General features: G+C 40.3%; 1 long non-coding RNA gene across 1 annotated transcript in view; it reads left to right on the top strand.

The window, feature by feature from the left end:
• LOC119238690 (uncharacterized) overlaps nt 1-2,125 on the top strand; it is a 48,889-nt gene extending 46,764 nt beyond the window's left edge. Inside the window, exons 5-6 of the long non-coding RNA XR_005123627.1 lie at nt 1,430-1,520; nt 2,089-2,125. This is a non-coding gene — a long non-coding RNA (uncharacterized LOC119238690). The remainder of the gene's footprint in view (nt 1-1,429; nt 1,521-2,088) is intronic.
• Nucleotides 2,126-15,658: the final 13,533 nt, after the last annotated feature.

The raw sequence follows: 15,658 nt of genomic DNA, 5'->3' as shown, positions 1-15,658 counted from the left end.
TCCTTTCTCTTTGTTTTGAGTGTGTTTGTCAGCAGCAGTAATATCTTGAGCAAGGCGCTTTGCTAGGGCAAATTCTCCTCATCTGTGGGATGAGGACATTGTTTGCTGTCTGCCAGGAGACTTGGAGGATTGAATGAGGCAGCATATGTGAGCTCTCTGGGAACTGGGAAGCCGCCTGCCGATGCCCACAGAGCTCCGAGGAACTGCCTGTGCCAGTCTCTAATGTATGTACTTTGACTTCCTCCAATTTTGATTCCCACAATCTATCTCAGCTAGGTTTTCATTATCTCACTAAAAAAAAAAAACAAAAAAAAAAACCAAAAAAAAACCACAAAACAACCAAAAACCAAAAAACTATTGAAATAACATTGGCTTATAACATGTACATAAGTGTCAGGCATAAAGCATATTCTGACGTCTATCTATACTACGTCACCAATACCACCAAAAATGTGGTTTCCAGAACCGCCATACAATGACCCTCTTTACCCATCTTACCCACTTCCCACTCTTCTGCTCTGGTAACCCCATTGTGTTCTCACAATCTAAGTTTGATTTGTTTGATCGTTTGTTTTGTTTTTCTTCCACATGAGTAAAACCACACATACTGGTCTTTCTCCATTTGTTTTATTTTACGAAGCATAATATTCGCCTGCATGTTGTCATACATGGTAGAATTTCATCTTTTTAATAGCCAAATAGTATTCCACTGTCTATATATGCCCCATCTTTACTCCCTTCATCCTTCAGTGGGTACTTAGGTTGTTTTTAAATCTTGATAATCGTAATAGTGCCACAGTGAATATTGGGGTGCATATATCTTTTTAAATTAGTGTTGTCATAGTCTTTGGATAAGTACCCAGAAGTAAAATAGTTGGATCATAGGGTATTTCGATTCTTAGTGCTTTTAGGACTCTCCATACCATTTTCTATAATGGCTGCACCAGTTTCCCACCAAGGGTGTGGAAAGGTTTCCTTTTCCCGCATCTTTGGCTACATTTGTCGTTTCTTTAATACATGGCACTAACAAACATTTGTCGCAGGCATTCCAGTTAGTCTGGCTTCCTGCTGCTTCCTGGGGAGTGGGTGTCTTTAGTCTGCTTCTCGCTTAAGGCTATCGTCAGATAAAATAAAATTTGGGTTTTCTCTACAGGCCACCTGAGAGCCTTGATTAAAAAAATTGTGTTCTGTCTGAAGAGTATTTTAAGATTTCCAATAAAATGTGCATCCCTAAAAAAAAAAAAAAAAAAACTTTTTTCTGAAAAAAATTTTTTTTTTCTGAAATCAAACTGCATTCAATTTTGAATACTTAGTCCTTGCACTGTTCGTGGATGGCACACTTATTTATCAAGCATCTATTCTGTGTCAGTCCCTGTTGTCAGCACTGATATCTGGCTGCCTGCTGGTTATCTTCTGTTTTCCCTTGCAGATCCACTGCCCTCCCTGCTGTGTACCCTGAGAAACTGATCTGTAAAGAAGGCCGGCTTCCTTTTGGGTTCAGTTCAAAGGATCCTCAGCAGGTAGGCTGAGAGATGGAGAAAGCTGAGACATTTATTTTCCCTTCTCCCTTTTGAAGGGAGACTCTAGGCCGGCTGTGCCTCTCCACTGCAGGCCTGCCCTGCCAGGCTGTACTCTCCACACAGCCCTCCATTCTTTGGGTTCCAGCAATGCTGTGTGCTCTTCAGGCCCAGGAGTGACCATGGCAGGCCCTGTTGTTACTGGCCCCCCAAATATTTCCCTACCTGTGTGCAGTAGAAGTCATGCTGAGGTCTCTTGGTAAAGAATCTCTTGTTAAATGTCCTCCAGTTACTCCTCTGCTTCCTATCAGGATACTGACTCGGTTAAGCAACAAGCAAGACCTGGAGACTTTGCTCATGTGGAGCTAGGGGTTGGGGTGTGTGTGTGAGGGGGAGATAATTAACAAACAAAAATTAGCAAGATAATTTTAGACAGTGATATCATCAACAAAATTGTTTATTTGATAGAAACTAGGGTGTTGGCTGAGGGGGAACATTATAGAGGAAAAAACTTTTTCTTTTGTATCTAATTTTTCTGTTTTCACCTCCCCCCCCTTTTTTTTTAACCAAGGTAGCATTTGTTTAGAACGCTATGCATGATTCAGACATATAGGATCACACCTTTTCAGGTGTATGTTACAACATGACACCAACCACCAAGGTGCCCATGGTTCTCCCCCATGGTTCATTGTGCCCCTCCACCCTGCTCTCCATCCTGTAGTCTCAATTCTACAGTCAGATTTATCATTTTTTTTTTTATTGGTTTGGTTCTATCTGACCCTTTGTTTTGTTCTTTTATTTTCCACATGTAAGTGAAACCATCCAGTATTTATCTTTGTCCTTCTGACTAACTTCGCTTAGCATAACCCCCTACAGTTCCATCCACGCTGCCATACATTTTAAGAGTTTGACATCTGATTGATACATTAGTGAGGGAGAATGTCATGTAGGTAGAGGAAAACTATTGGCACAAAAATCCTGAGGTAGGAGTGAGAAGAGAGCAAAGGACAGAGAGAAGACCAGCGTGGCTGGACACAGTGCACTCAGAACATGGAGGGTGAGGAAAAGAGAACCTGAAAAGGGACCAAGTGTCTTGGCCCCAGCCTCGAACTGTAGACACCCGGCCTTCTGGGAACAGGTGAGCAACGCACACACAAAGGACATTTTATTTCAGCTACCAGACTTTTGTCACTCCCTACTCAGAAAATCCAGGAAATCAACAGATCAGTGATAATTTCTTCCCCACTGAAAAATATAAGCCTGATTTGTATTTTCAATTTTTCTTTTTCAAAAATTGCATTTTTTAAAAAGATTTATTTATTTATACAAGCACAGGGTACAGTCAGAAGCGTGGGAGGGTGAGAGAGAATTCACCAGAGCCAGAGCGGGGAACAGAACAGGCAGACTGATGAAATACACTGTTGAGGGGAGCAGCGGGCACGGCAGGAGAGGTCTGTGCGCCATGTGAGACCCTCGCGGGCGGCCGGGGATCGAACCGGCACTGCAGAGGCTGCAGGCCAGCACTCAACCTCTGCGCCACTAAGGGAAGCCCAAAAATTGCATTTTTTTTTTCAAGGTTTAGGTCAAATATTTCCTCCTACTTCACAAATTCTCTTTTAAAAAATGGACCTCGTCATAAAACGGGCTTCTGGGTTACCCTTTGCTGTCTTCAATCTCTGTGCTTCTCATCCACGTGTCCAGACCTGGAGATGTCTCTGCCATTTAAAGCTCTCTTCGAGAGAGTCAGCTGGTCATACTTGCAGCTCTTCTCAGATGGAACTTCTGTTGGGCTTCTTTCCCCCCTTAACCATGTGGAAGCAGCACCTCTGATACTATGTTTGCAGAAATAGGGCCCTGCGGGTGTCAGACTCTTGTAAAACTTGCATATCTCACTGCTCTTCAGTCACGTCTGTGATGCACGAGCTGCTTCACAGTGCAGCTGGGAGCCTGCAGCACGCAGCCAAGTCTGCACTTCGGAGTTCGCCCCAGGACCTCCTACCCAGTCCCGGTGAGCACTGATATGGAAAAAGCCTGACTTTGGGGAAAAAGTTTTGAAACAAGTTTTAAAAAAAGACAATTTAAAACTAGGGGTTACATCATGAACAATTAAAGTTCTCCTTACATTACACATTGATTTTTTTTTTAAAGATTTATTTTTATTTATTTATACAAGCACTGGGTACAGTCAGAAGCGAGGGAGGGTGAGAGAATTCACCAGAGCCAGAGCGGGGAGCAGAGCAGGCAGAAGGACCGAAGTACACTGCTGAGGGGAGCAGTGGGCGGCAGGAGAGGTCTGCGCGCCATGTGGGACCCTCCTTGGATGGCCGGGGAGCAGCCGGGGATCGAACCGGCCCTGCAAAGGCTGCGGGCAGCTTCACAACCCAGCACTCAACCGCTGCACCACTGAGGAGGCCCTACACATTGATTATTGATACAATACCGAGAGACCACAGTTTTACTTTATTTTATTTCACTAGTATATTTAACATTTTTTTAAAATTATCAGTCCATTCCATAACTCTGTAATGTTGGGAGTACAACTTCACACTCCATACTCACACACACCCCACTCACCCTCCAGAAAAGCCCCACACCTGTCCTGCCTCCTCCTTTCCTCTAGTCCCTGCCCTCTGCCTCATTCCCGCTGGTAACCAGTATATTTTCCACAGCAGCTAATCTTGTGCTTTGCCAGTTTGTTTTCTTCGTTATTTGTATTCGACAAATAGGCACAACTGTGTGGTATCTCTTTCACTTTCTGACTTAAACACCATAATCGCTGCAAGATCCATCTATTGTATCCCAAAGGGCATTATTTTATCATTTTTAATAGCTGAGTAGTATCACATTGAGTATATGTTTTATAATTTCTTTATTTAGTCTTCTGCTGTTGGTCATTTAGTTAGTTCCATAACTTGGGTATCATGGATACTGCTGCTATGACAGAAGAGTGCACAAATCTTTTTCATTTGACTTTTCATTGGGTAAATATCTAGCAGTGGCATTGCTGATTATCATTTTCTAAGAAATCTCTATACTGTTTTCTATAAAGGTTTCACCAAACTGTGTTCCCACTGATAGTGGATGAGAGTTCCTTTTTCTCCATATCCTCATCATCAATTGTTTCCAGTCTTTTTGAAGTAGGTCACCTCACTGGTGTGAGACAATATCTCATTGTTTTAATTTGCATTGCCCTTGTACTAAGTGATGTTGAGCTTTTTCACCTGTGTCTCCAGGTCCTCTGAAGGTCTTCTTTGGAGAAGTGTTTATATTGGTCTCTTGTCAATTTTCGATTGAGTTGGTTGTCTTTTTTGTTTTATTGTTGAGCTGTATGCAACTCTTGGACTTAACAGTATCTTGCAAGAAACATTTATATTGCTTTATTAAACATTTAATAAAAGGTGCTTGCTGAAATGCTAAAATTCCAGAATGTAAGTTTTCTGCCCAGTGTGGGACACTGGATGAGTAGAAATCATAAAATTTCTTAGAATTCATTCGATATTTAGAACTCTGCATCAATAATTAAATGCCGAGGCCATTAATAGTGTGAAAAATCACAATCATATCTAGATCAGAGAGAAAGGGAAGGAACTTGTCTAGAGGTAAACAGGTGACTTATATCACATCTTTTTTTTTTTTTTTTTTTTACTTTTTTATTTTTATTATTTTTTTTTTTAAATATTAAATTTTATTTTTATATTCCCCATACAATTGCAAACGCCCATTCTGACCCCAATCCTCCCCTCCCGCCCCCCACCCCCAAAAAGTGTCTCTGGTTCATAGTTTTTTGTTGATTTTGATTTTCACTTTCTTATATTCATTTTCCTGGTCCCTTATTTAAGTTTTCTAGATTCCTGCTATGAGTGAGACCATCCGGTATTTATCTTTTTCTTTTTGGCTTATTTCGCTGAGCATGATCCCTTCCAGTGCCATCCATGTTGCTGCAAATTGCATGTGTTTATCTTTTTTGAATGCTGAGTAATATTCCATGGTATATATGTACCACATCTTCTTGATCCAGTCATCTATTTTTGGGCATTTGGGTTGTTTCCAAAGCTTAGCTATTGTAAACAGTGCTGCTATAAACATAGGAGTGCAGGTGCTCTTTGGAATTGATGTTTCTGTGTCCTTTGGGTAAATACCTAGGAGTGGAATTGCTGGATCATATGGAAGCTCTATGTTTAGTAGGTCCAGAAATCTCCACACAGCTCTCCATAGTGGTTGGACCAGTTTGCACTCCCACCAACAGTGCACAAGAGTTCCTTTTTCTCCACATCCTCGCCAACATTTGTTGTTGCTAGTTTTTTTAATATGTGCCATTCTCACTGGTGTGAGATGGTATCTCATGGTAGTTTTGATTTGCATTTCCCTGATGACAAGTGATGTTGAACATTTTTTCATATGTCTGTTGGCCATTTGCATTTCCTCTTCAGAGAAGTTTCTTTTTAGCTCTTCTGCCCATTTTTTGACTGGATTATTTTCTTTGTTGTTGCTGAGTCTCATCAGCTCTTTGCAGATTTTTGTGATCAGTCCTTTATCATTAGTGTTGGGTGCAAAAATGTTCTCCCAGTTGGTGGGGTTTCTCTTTGTTTTTGTTATTGTCTCTTTTGCTGTGCAGAAGCTCTTTAATTTGATGTAGTCCCAGCTGTTTATCTTTCTCTTCACTATCACTGCTTTGGGTGATGTGTCTGTAAAGATGTCTTTGATGTGCAAATCCCGTAGTGTTTCGCCTATATTTCCTTCTATGTATTTTATGGTTTCAGGTCTTATGTCTAGTTCTTTAATCCATTTTGAGTTGATTTTTGTGTATGGTGTGAGGTAGTGGTCAAGCTTCATTCTTTTGCATGTAGCGACCCAGTTTTCCCAGCACCATTTATTGAACAAACTTTCTTTGCTCCAATGCATAGTCTTTGCTCCTTTGTCAAAGATTAGTTGACCATAAATCTGTGGGTTTATTTCTGGATTTTCTATTCGATTCCATTGGTCTGAATGTCTGTTCTTGTTCCAATACCATGCAGTTTTGATGATTATGGCTTTGTAGTATAGTTTGAAGTCTGGGAGTGTGATGCCTCCATTTCCTTCTTTTTTTTCAGTAGAGCTTTGGCTATTCGGGGTTTTTGGTGATTCCATATGAATTTCATCAATAATTGTTCTATTTCTTTGAAGAATGCCATTGAGATTTTGATTGGAATAGCATTGAATCTGTATATTGCTTTTGGTAGGATGGCCATTTTAATAATGTTTATTCTTCCAATCCATGAGCAGGGGATGTCTTTCCATTTCTTTGTGTCTTCTTCTATTTCTTTTAACAGTGTTTTATAGTTTTCTTTGTATAGGTCCTTTACCTCTTTTGTTAGATTTATCCCAAATATTTGATTTTTTTTGTTTCGATAATAAAAGGGGTGGTTTTTTTGATTTCTTCTTCTTCAGATTTATTGTTTGTGTATAGGAAGGCTACTGACTTTTGCGTGTTGATTTTGTATCCTGCCACTTTACTGAATTGATTGATGAGTTGAATTAGTTTTTCTGTGGAGATTTTGGGGTTCTCTATGTATATTATCATATCATCTGCAAATAGTGATAGTTTGACTTCTTCTTTTCCTATTTGGATTCCTTGGATGTCTTTCTCTTGTCTTATTGCTCTGGCTAGGACTTCCAGTATTATATTGAAAAGCAGTGGTGAGAGTGGACATCCTTGTCTTGTTCCAGATCTTAATGGAATTGCTTTCAGCTTTTCACCATTGAGAATGATACTGGCTGTTGGCTTCTCATAGATGGCCTTTATGATGTTGAGGTATGTTCCTTGTATCCCAAGAATTTCAAGGGCTTTTATCATGAATGGGTGTTGCACTTTGTCGAAAGCTTTCTCAGCATCTATTGATATTATCATATGGTTTTTATATTTCTTTTTGTTGATGTGTTGGATAACGTTGATTGATTTTCGGATGTTAAACCATCCTTGTGCCCCTGGAATGAATCCAACTTGGTCGTGGTGAATTATCTTATGGATACATTGTTGGATTCTGATAGCTAAAATTTTATTGAGGATTTTTGCATCAGTGTTCATTAGGGAGATTGGCCTATAGTTTTCCTTTTTTGTGTTGTCCTTATTCGGTTTTGGTATTAGTGTAATATTGGCTTCATAGAACGTGTTTGGTATTGTCCCTTCCTTCTCAATTTTTTGGAAGAGTTTGTGAAGGATAGGCACTAATTCGTCTCTGAATGTTTGGTAGAATTCATTTGTAAATCCATCAGGTCCTGGGCTTTTGTTTTTGGGGAGGTTTTTAATTACCATTTCAATTTCGCTGCTTGTAATTGGTCTGTTTAGGTGTTCTATTTCTTCTTTATCTAGCTTTGGGTGATTGTAGAGTTGTAGGAATTTGTCCATCTCCTCTAGATTGTTGAACTTGTTTCCATATAACTGTTCATAGTAGTTACTGATTATTCTTTTGATTTCTGCTGTGTCCGTTGTGATTTCTCCTCTTTCATTTATGATTCTGTGTATTTGTGCTTTCTCCCTTTTTTCCTTTGTGAGCCTGGCTAGGGGTTTGTCTATTTTATTTATTTTTTCAAAGAACCAGCTCTTGGTTTCATTGATCTTTTGGATTGTTTTTTTAGTTTCAATTTCATTTATTTCTGCTTTGGTTTTTATTATTTCTTTTCTTCTACTGGTTCTGGGTTTTTTTGTTGTTCTTTTTCTAGATCTTTGAGCTTCGAGATTAGGTTGTTTCTTTGAGTTCTTTCTTGTTTTTTGATGTGAGCTTCTATTGCTATATATTTTCCTCTTATTACTGCTTTTGCTGCATCCCATACATTTAGGATATTGGTGTCCTCCTTGTCATTCAATTCAAAGAATTTTTTAATTTCTTCTTTGATCTCCTCGTTAGTCCAGTGGTCTTCCAGTAGTGTGGCTTTTAATCTCCATGAGGTAGGATAGTTCCTTGCCTTCTTTTTATGATTTATTTCTAGTTTGATGCCTTCGTGGTCAGAAAAGATGGTTGGTATGATTTCAATCTTGGTGTATCTGTTGATGTTTGTCTTGTGCCCCAGTATGTGATCGATCCTGGAGAATGATCCGTGTGCGCTTGAGAAAAATGTGTACTCCGTTTTTTTTGGGTTTAGTGTTCTATAGATGTCTGTTAAGCCCAAATGCTCTAGGTCCTTATTTAGAGCTTTAGTTTCTTTACTTATTTTTTGTCTTGTTGATCTATCCATTGTTGATAGTGGTGTGTTGAAGTCTCCCACTACATATGTGTTTTCTCTGATGTCTGTTTTCAGAGAGGACAACAGTTGTCTGATATATTTTGGTGCTCTTTCGTTTGGTGAGTATATGTTAATGAGTGTTATTTCTTCTTGAAGTATTGTCCCCTTAATCATAATGTAGTGACCATTGGGGTCTCTTTTTATTTTTTTGAGTTTGAAGTCTGTTTTATCTGATATAAGTATAGCTGTTCCTGCTTTCTTTTTTGGCCCATTTGCTTGTAGGATTGTTTTCCATCCTTTGACTTTGAGCCTATTTTTATCTTTTGTAGCTAAATGTGTTTCCTGGAGACAGCAAAAGGTTGGGTTTTGTTTCTTAATCCAGGCTGCAACTCTGTGTCTTTTTATTGAAGAGTTTAGTCCATTTACATTTAGAGTTAATATTGATATGTTAGCATCTGTATTTGCCATTATGTTTGTCTTTCCTTTGATTTTATTTATTTATTCTTTTAATAACTTTTTTTTTTTTTTGGTCTTCTTTCGTTGTTATTCGTCCCTCTGAGGTTCTGGCTTTAGGATTCCTTGTAGTATTTTTTGGAGTGGGGGTTTAGTCGCAATGAAATTCCGGAGTTTCTCTTTGTCTGGGAAGGTCCATATTCTTTCTTCATGGAGGAAAGAGAGCTTTGCGGGATAGAGTATTCTTGGTTGGCATCTGTTTTCTTGGAGTCTGTTGACTATGTCCCTCCACTCTCTCCTTGCCCGTAGTGTTTCTTCAGAGAAGTCTGATGTCAGCCTGATTGGTTTTCCTTTGAATGTTATCTGTTTCTTCCCTCTTGTCAGCTTCATTATTTTTTCCTTGTCCTGGATTCTTGGGAGCTTTACTATTATGTGTCTTGCTGTGTTTTTCCTTTCGTCGTGGAAGTTTGGTGTTCTTCTTGCTTCTTGTATATCAATTTTCAGCTCCTTCTTCTCATTTGGGAAGTTCTCTTCAATTATATCCATGAATATTTTCTCTGTTCCTACATCTCTCTCCTCTCCTTCTGGAATTCCTATAACTCTTATATTTCCTTTCCTCATGGAGTCAGATAGTTCCCGAAGTCTTTCTTCATTCTTTTTCCTTCGTACTTCTCTTTCCTTTTCTGTTTTGGTTCTTTTTATTTCTGTGTCTTCAAGATTACTTATTCGTTCTTCCATTTCATCTATTCTGCTTTCATTGCTTTTCCCAGAGTTCTTTAGTTCCTCCATTAATTCTTTGATCTCCTGCATTTCTCTTACTTCCCTCTTTAGGGACTCAATTTCCTTCTTCTGATCTATCACTTTTTTAATCATGGCAATTTTAAATTCTCTTTCTGGAAGGCTCAGAAGTTCTTCCAAGTTGCTGTCGTTGCAATCTGGGGAGTGGTTTTCTTTTTGTGGTGTGCTTCTTTCCTGAGGAGTTTTTAGGTTGCGTGTGGTTCTTCTACTCCCTACTGTCTGTTTTCTAATTTGTCGTATGCGTTGGGACACTGTGTTGCTCGGACTGACTGACATCTTGGGTGAACTTCTCCGCTCCCCTCTGGCTCTTCCAGGAGCCATCTCTGTCTTCTGGGGGAGCTTTCTGCTGGTTTTAGGCAGTTTTTACTGAAGAAATGTCCCTGTTCTCAAATGGCGAAGCGGGATGCAGTCCCTGCGCCTCCGGTTTCAGGCACACTCTTCTGCGCACCCGGTCTGCCCCGGACGTGGGTGCCTGCTCCCTCTGTGGGCTCAGACTGCTGGTCGGAAGGGGCCTGGCGTGGAATAACTTCCCGGCTGGCCACTGGGTCCTCCAGAAACCTTCTGCCCTTTTCAAGCAGTCTTAAGAAATGTCCTGTTTTATAGGGTGTTAGTGAATTTTTTTCCTGGTCGCTAGGTGGCGCCAGAGATCTCTCCTATTGTCCTTGGGGGGCTGTTTTTCGCCTCCCCCCACCCCGTGGGACAGAGAACAGAGCGGGAATGGTAGGGTACACCTCAACAGCTTTGGGGTGCTGTGTCTGCCTTGTGCCCCACCGTCGTGGAGAACCCACGCCCCGAATTTTCGTGCCCCGGGTCTCAGTTCGAAGCCCTCAGTTCCAGGACTCGGGCTGTAGCCCAGTTCAGTGGCGCGGGAATGGCGCCTTTTGCACAGCTCCCGTGCCTGGGCGCCTGGTTCCTGCTCACTCAGGGAGGGACCTTCACCTCAGTGAGGACCTCCGTGCGTCTCCCCGCAAGCCTAGGTCGCAGGCGCGGGGACCTGGGCAGCTGCGATCCCAGTCTGCACTTGCTTTTCAAGCTCCCCTAGCGCGCCGCGTTTCCGCGCCAGCTTACCGGCAGCCCGGGCTGTGTGCGGGTCTCCCGGGGTCTTTGTTCTTCTCTAATGGCGCCCGGAGCCGTTCGCTCACCGCCGCGGTGGATCCTGCAGGGTTCGCCTCAGCTCCCGTTCCCGGGGTGTGGTGGCTGCAATAGTTCCTTTCCACTCACAGTCCCGCTTGCTGCGTCCTTTGTTCTTGTGGGCCGTTTTGGTGTGTTGTTTCCTCCTCTCTGCCGGTCGGAGAGTGCTGCCTCTGTGGGCGGGGGAGGGGAGCAGGGTTCTGCGCTTCCCTCCCTTCTAGTCCTCTTTTATGGCCACTTTCTTCTTCGGGCAGTTCGCTGGCGTCACCCGTTTATCTTCCGTGTCCCACTTCTCACTGGGACCTGCCGCTTTTCCTCCCTATTAACTTTTTTTAATGGGAGATCTTACTCGCAGCGTCTCCTCGCCGCCATGTTGCTCCGCCCACCTTATATCACATCTTTGTATTAAAAGTTCTGTATCATGATTTCAGACAGATCTGAAGTAAGCATTACTACATGATGACCACTGGATGGCAGGAGTGAACAACATAAAAAAATACAAGATGGCTTCTACAGGAAAAAAACTACTTTTTATGTATCTCACCTTCCTTTCTCTGCCCTCCTCACTTCTTGTAAGTTCTTACTTCCTCTTATAAGCTCGTTCTTCCTCTTTCCCTCTTCTTGTCCCTCACTGTACTTGTGTTTCCACTTCCAGTTTTAAATAATTGATTCTCGGAATCATATAAGCATTCTAAAGAGTCAAATCTGCAAACCAGCCACGTGTATTTGTAATTCAAATAAAAAAACACAAATTACTTTCTCTCACTCAAGAGGTCTTTTATAGCTGCTTTCAAATCAAGCTGGGGATAAAACTTGACAGCCTTTAAGGTTCAGAAAGCCTCATGTTTCAGCCCCAACCTCTCACAGTGGCATATGGAGGGGTTGGTGGGTGCAGGTGAGCATGACTGAAATGAGGAAAAGGAAGACACACAGAACCCTCTGGAGCTGTGTATAAGTTGATAAGCCATGTTACTTCTCTGTGATATATTGAAGGGATGGTTTGATAATGATCAAGGTGCTGTGCTGAAGTTATTCCAGACAACAACAACAAAAAAAACCAACTCCTCCAGCAACCCCACACCCCCACCCCTAGAAAAACAGCAGTGCAACTCAACTGTATGTAAGACAGCTCCTGAAAAATGAGCTACCATTTTACTAATCTATTCAATGGAAGAAAATTCATCGTTTGACTAAGTCATGCAATTGAGCCCCATGTCTGAGAGGTATGATTTAGGCTCACTGCTCTCTCTTTCTTGGAGTCATTGTTTTCTGCTCAATAAATCTTTCATTCATTATTGATTTATTTTTCTATTCTCTAAGACTTCTCCTTTTGAAGACTAGGGTTCTTGTCTCTTACATACAAAATTTGACTTTTGCCACTTAATTCCTTAATCACTCAAAGGCAGACTTTAGACAACTTCTTGGAGGTTAGCAATACCTCTTGGGGCTAATTCTTGAGCACTGTTGGTAAACCAGGATTTTTGTAATGTTTAGCTGTTGTATTTTTCCAGGAGTTAAGACATTGAGGAAAGTTGACTCTTCTCAACTTTCCTGCTCTCTTAAACAAACATACACACTCTCTCACACTCACATCGTATAACCACATACATTCAAGCAAGAGAAGGAAACACATTTACTCTAGTTTGAGGTGAAACCTGGCCAAAACAAATGAGATGATAGAAATGCCCTTGTTATTTTGTCTTCATCATGTTGATTCCATTTTTCCCAGTTGTAGAAGTTAAATACTGGAACTTGATATGTGGTTATGAGAGAGGAATGGGCTACAAAATGAAGCCATTTCTGGGATCATCAGTGTTCATGGACAACAGCTAAATTAATAAGTCTCAGAGAATTAGAGATATAATTGTTCTCAACTGTTTGTGAATTGGAAAGTAGCACAGGCACAGTTAATGTGATTGTTCTCGCTGAGTTGACTAGTAACACTCTGACACTGTCACTTAATAGGTGCAGTTTCCTTTCTAAGGTACTTAACATTCTCAGCTACACTTTCTTCATTTGTTAAACAAGATGGGGTATTGGCTCCGGTGGTTTGGTGGAGGATGAGTGGAACGTGCACATTTGGAGGAGCAAGAATGTCATTTTTTTTTTTTAAGGAATCTAACTCAGCACTATGTTTCTTACCTATTGTTCTGGCACCATTTCCATCACCAATATAGTTGTTCTTGGTGTGATTATTGAAATAGCCACATGTGACAGCTAGGACTTGCCTCCACAGTCTGTCTTACACTTTGCTACCAGACTTATTTTCATAAAAGCTCACCTTTTATTGTATTAGTGTGCTCCATAGCTACCCACTGCCTGTTTGAATATGAACTCTGGCAAACATGGCACCCAGTCAGACCTTGATTCCCCCTGATATATGTCCCTCTATTCCTGTCAAACTGAGCGCCTCTTGCTTTCTTGCTTCTCTGCTATTTTCTGTTTTTCTGAGTGTGTGAAATTCACACTCTCCTCATCTGCCTTTTAAAATATAATTCATACTCTTCCAAAGTTACCCTCTATGGGTTACTTTTTCCATTTCTCGCAACCAAATAAATATATTTACATGTAATTATATAATGTGTAAATCAATCATACAATGACAATATTTGCACAGAAATTCAGCAAACATGTATCTACTGTGTGTTAAGGAGTGTCCTAGGTGGACAATGTTGGAGATATAGATAATCCCCGTCATAATGTGGTACTATTATATAGGTACTATGGTGTAAGTAGACACATGGTATTAGTTGAGTAAACCTGTGGAGCAATGGGAGTACATTGGAATGGCCCCTTACCTAGCCTGGGTAGACCCTTCCATTGGAAGAACCAAAGATTTCCCAGAGTAGGGAAGTTGTGGGTTCCTAGGGCTCTTTTTTTTTGTTAACAGATAAGTGAATGAAAAGATGTAATAGATACAACAAAGTATTGTTCAACCATGAGAAAGAAGGACATCCTTCTATTTTGTTTTTAACCTGGCGGGGTTATGCTAAGTGTAATAAGTCAGAGAAAGAGAAATATCTACTTATATGTGGAATCTAAACAAAAAACCCAGAACACCAAAACTCAGAACCACAGTATAGAATAGTGGTTACAAGGGGCTGAGGGTGCTGGAAGTAAGAAAGTATTGGTAAAAAGGTACAAACTTCCAGTTATGAGATGAGTAAGTTCTGGATCTAATGTATGACATGATGATTATACATAAAAGTATATAATGTTGTATATAAATTACAACATTATATACTTGCAAATTGCTAATGTTTGCTCCACAAATAGAAGTGATAATTATGTGATGTGATGGAGGCGTTAATGCCATCGTGGTAATCATTTTGTAACGTATAAGCTATCAAATAAACACACTGTATACCTTTAACGAGTAGAGTGCTATCTGTCAATTATATCTCAGTAGCTGGGAAAAAAAAAGGGAAGGGGCAGAATTATCTAAGGATTTTAACATATCTTTTTTGATTTCTACATTTCTCAGAGTGTTGACATTGAATAGAAGTTTTGTTTTGAAAATGAATGTATTGGCACGATATTTTTTGTTTGCGATGTTAATTGTTCAAATATACACACATATACACATATGCTTCTGCCTTCAGAGTTTCATAAACCAGACACAAGTGATTTTGTTTTCATTTTTTATTTCTTGTCAACAGGAATCACAATTAAAAAAAAGAAAATGATGAGGCTGGAACAGATTTCAATTATTTCAATAGGAAAAAACCCCACATTTAGTAAAAGTGCTCCTTAGCTTAGAGGTCCACATATGATGCAGAGAATAGATACAGTATTTGTGTGTGTGACTGTTCAAAATATTTGAGATGCCAGTAGATGTGAATCATGCCTTGCGGAATAAAGTTGATATGTCCTTTTTAAATTTTCCTTCAATGAAGTATCTGCTGCTTGTATTTGAGGTAGCAACTTTTCTAGGCACTAGTGTCTCTTTGCTGTAACGACTGAAAATCCCAATCTGTATTGGATGAAGGGTATGACAATTTTAATTTTTACAACCTTGCCTTAACTTGTCTTTCATCTCTTCTTGGGCTGTGTCCCAACCAGTGTCCAATATGACAATACAGAATTACTTTTCCTGTTCAAACATATGCTTTTTCAAGCCTCTTTTCAGTTGCAATTCCTTTTATCTGACACTTACTTATTCTTTTCTTGGTTGGGTAAAAATCCCATAGGTCCTTCATCAGAACCCTGCCTACTTCTGAAATACCACCACTGACAGTAACTACACAGCAGCAACAGCAGCAGCAGAAACAATAGCAACAATCATTTGCATAGTCATTACTTTATGCCAGGAAATGTTTCAACATCAAAACCACCTGACAAGGTAGGTGTTCTTAAATTCCTGTTTTTCAGATGAAGGAATTTAGTAGATCCGAAGGGTTGTGTGACCTGCCTAGGTCACACAGAGAGCAAGACTAAGAATCATTGCTTAAAGCCCGTACGAATGAGTGCAAAGTGAATACTTCTCATCAAAGTGCTCTGATGTACAGATATCCCAGTGGGCCTAAAGCTCATTGTTCAAATATGACTACAGATACTAC

Source organism: Talpa occidentalis, unplaced genomic scaffold, assembly GCF_014898055.3.
Source record: "Talpa occidentalis isolate TD23 unplaced genomic scaffold, MPIMG_talOcc4v2.1, whole genome shotgun sequence".
NCBI classification, from domain to species: Eukaryota; Metazoa; Chordata; class Mammalia; order Eulipotyphla; family Talpidae; genus Talpa; species Talpa occidentalis.
Note: the sequence above shows the minus strand (reverse complement) of the source record. Positions and strands in the feature narration are given on the sequence as shown.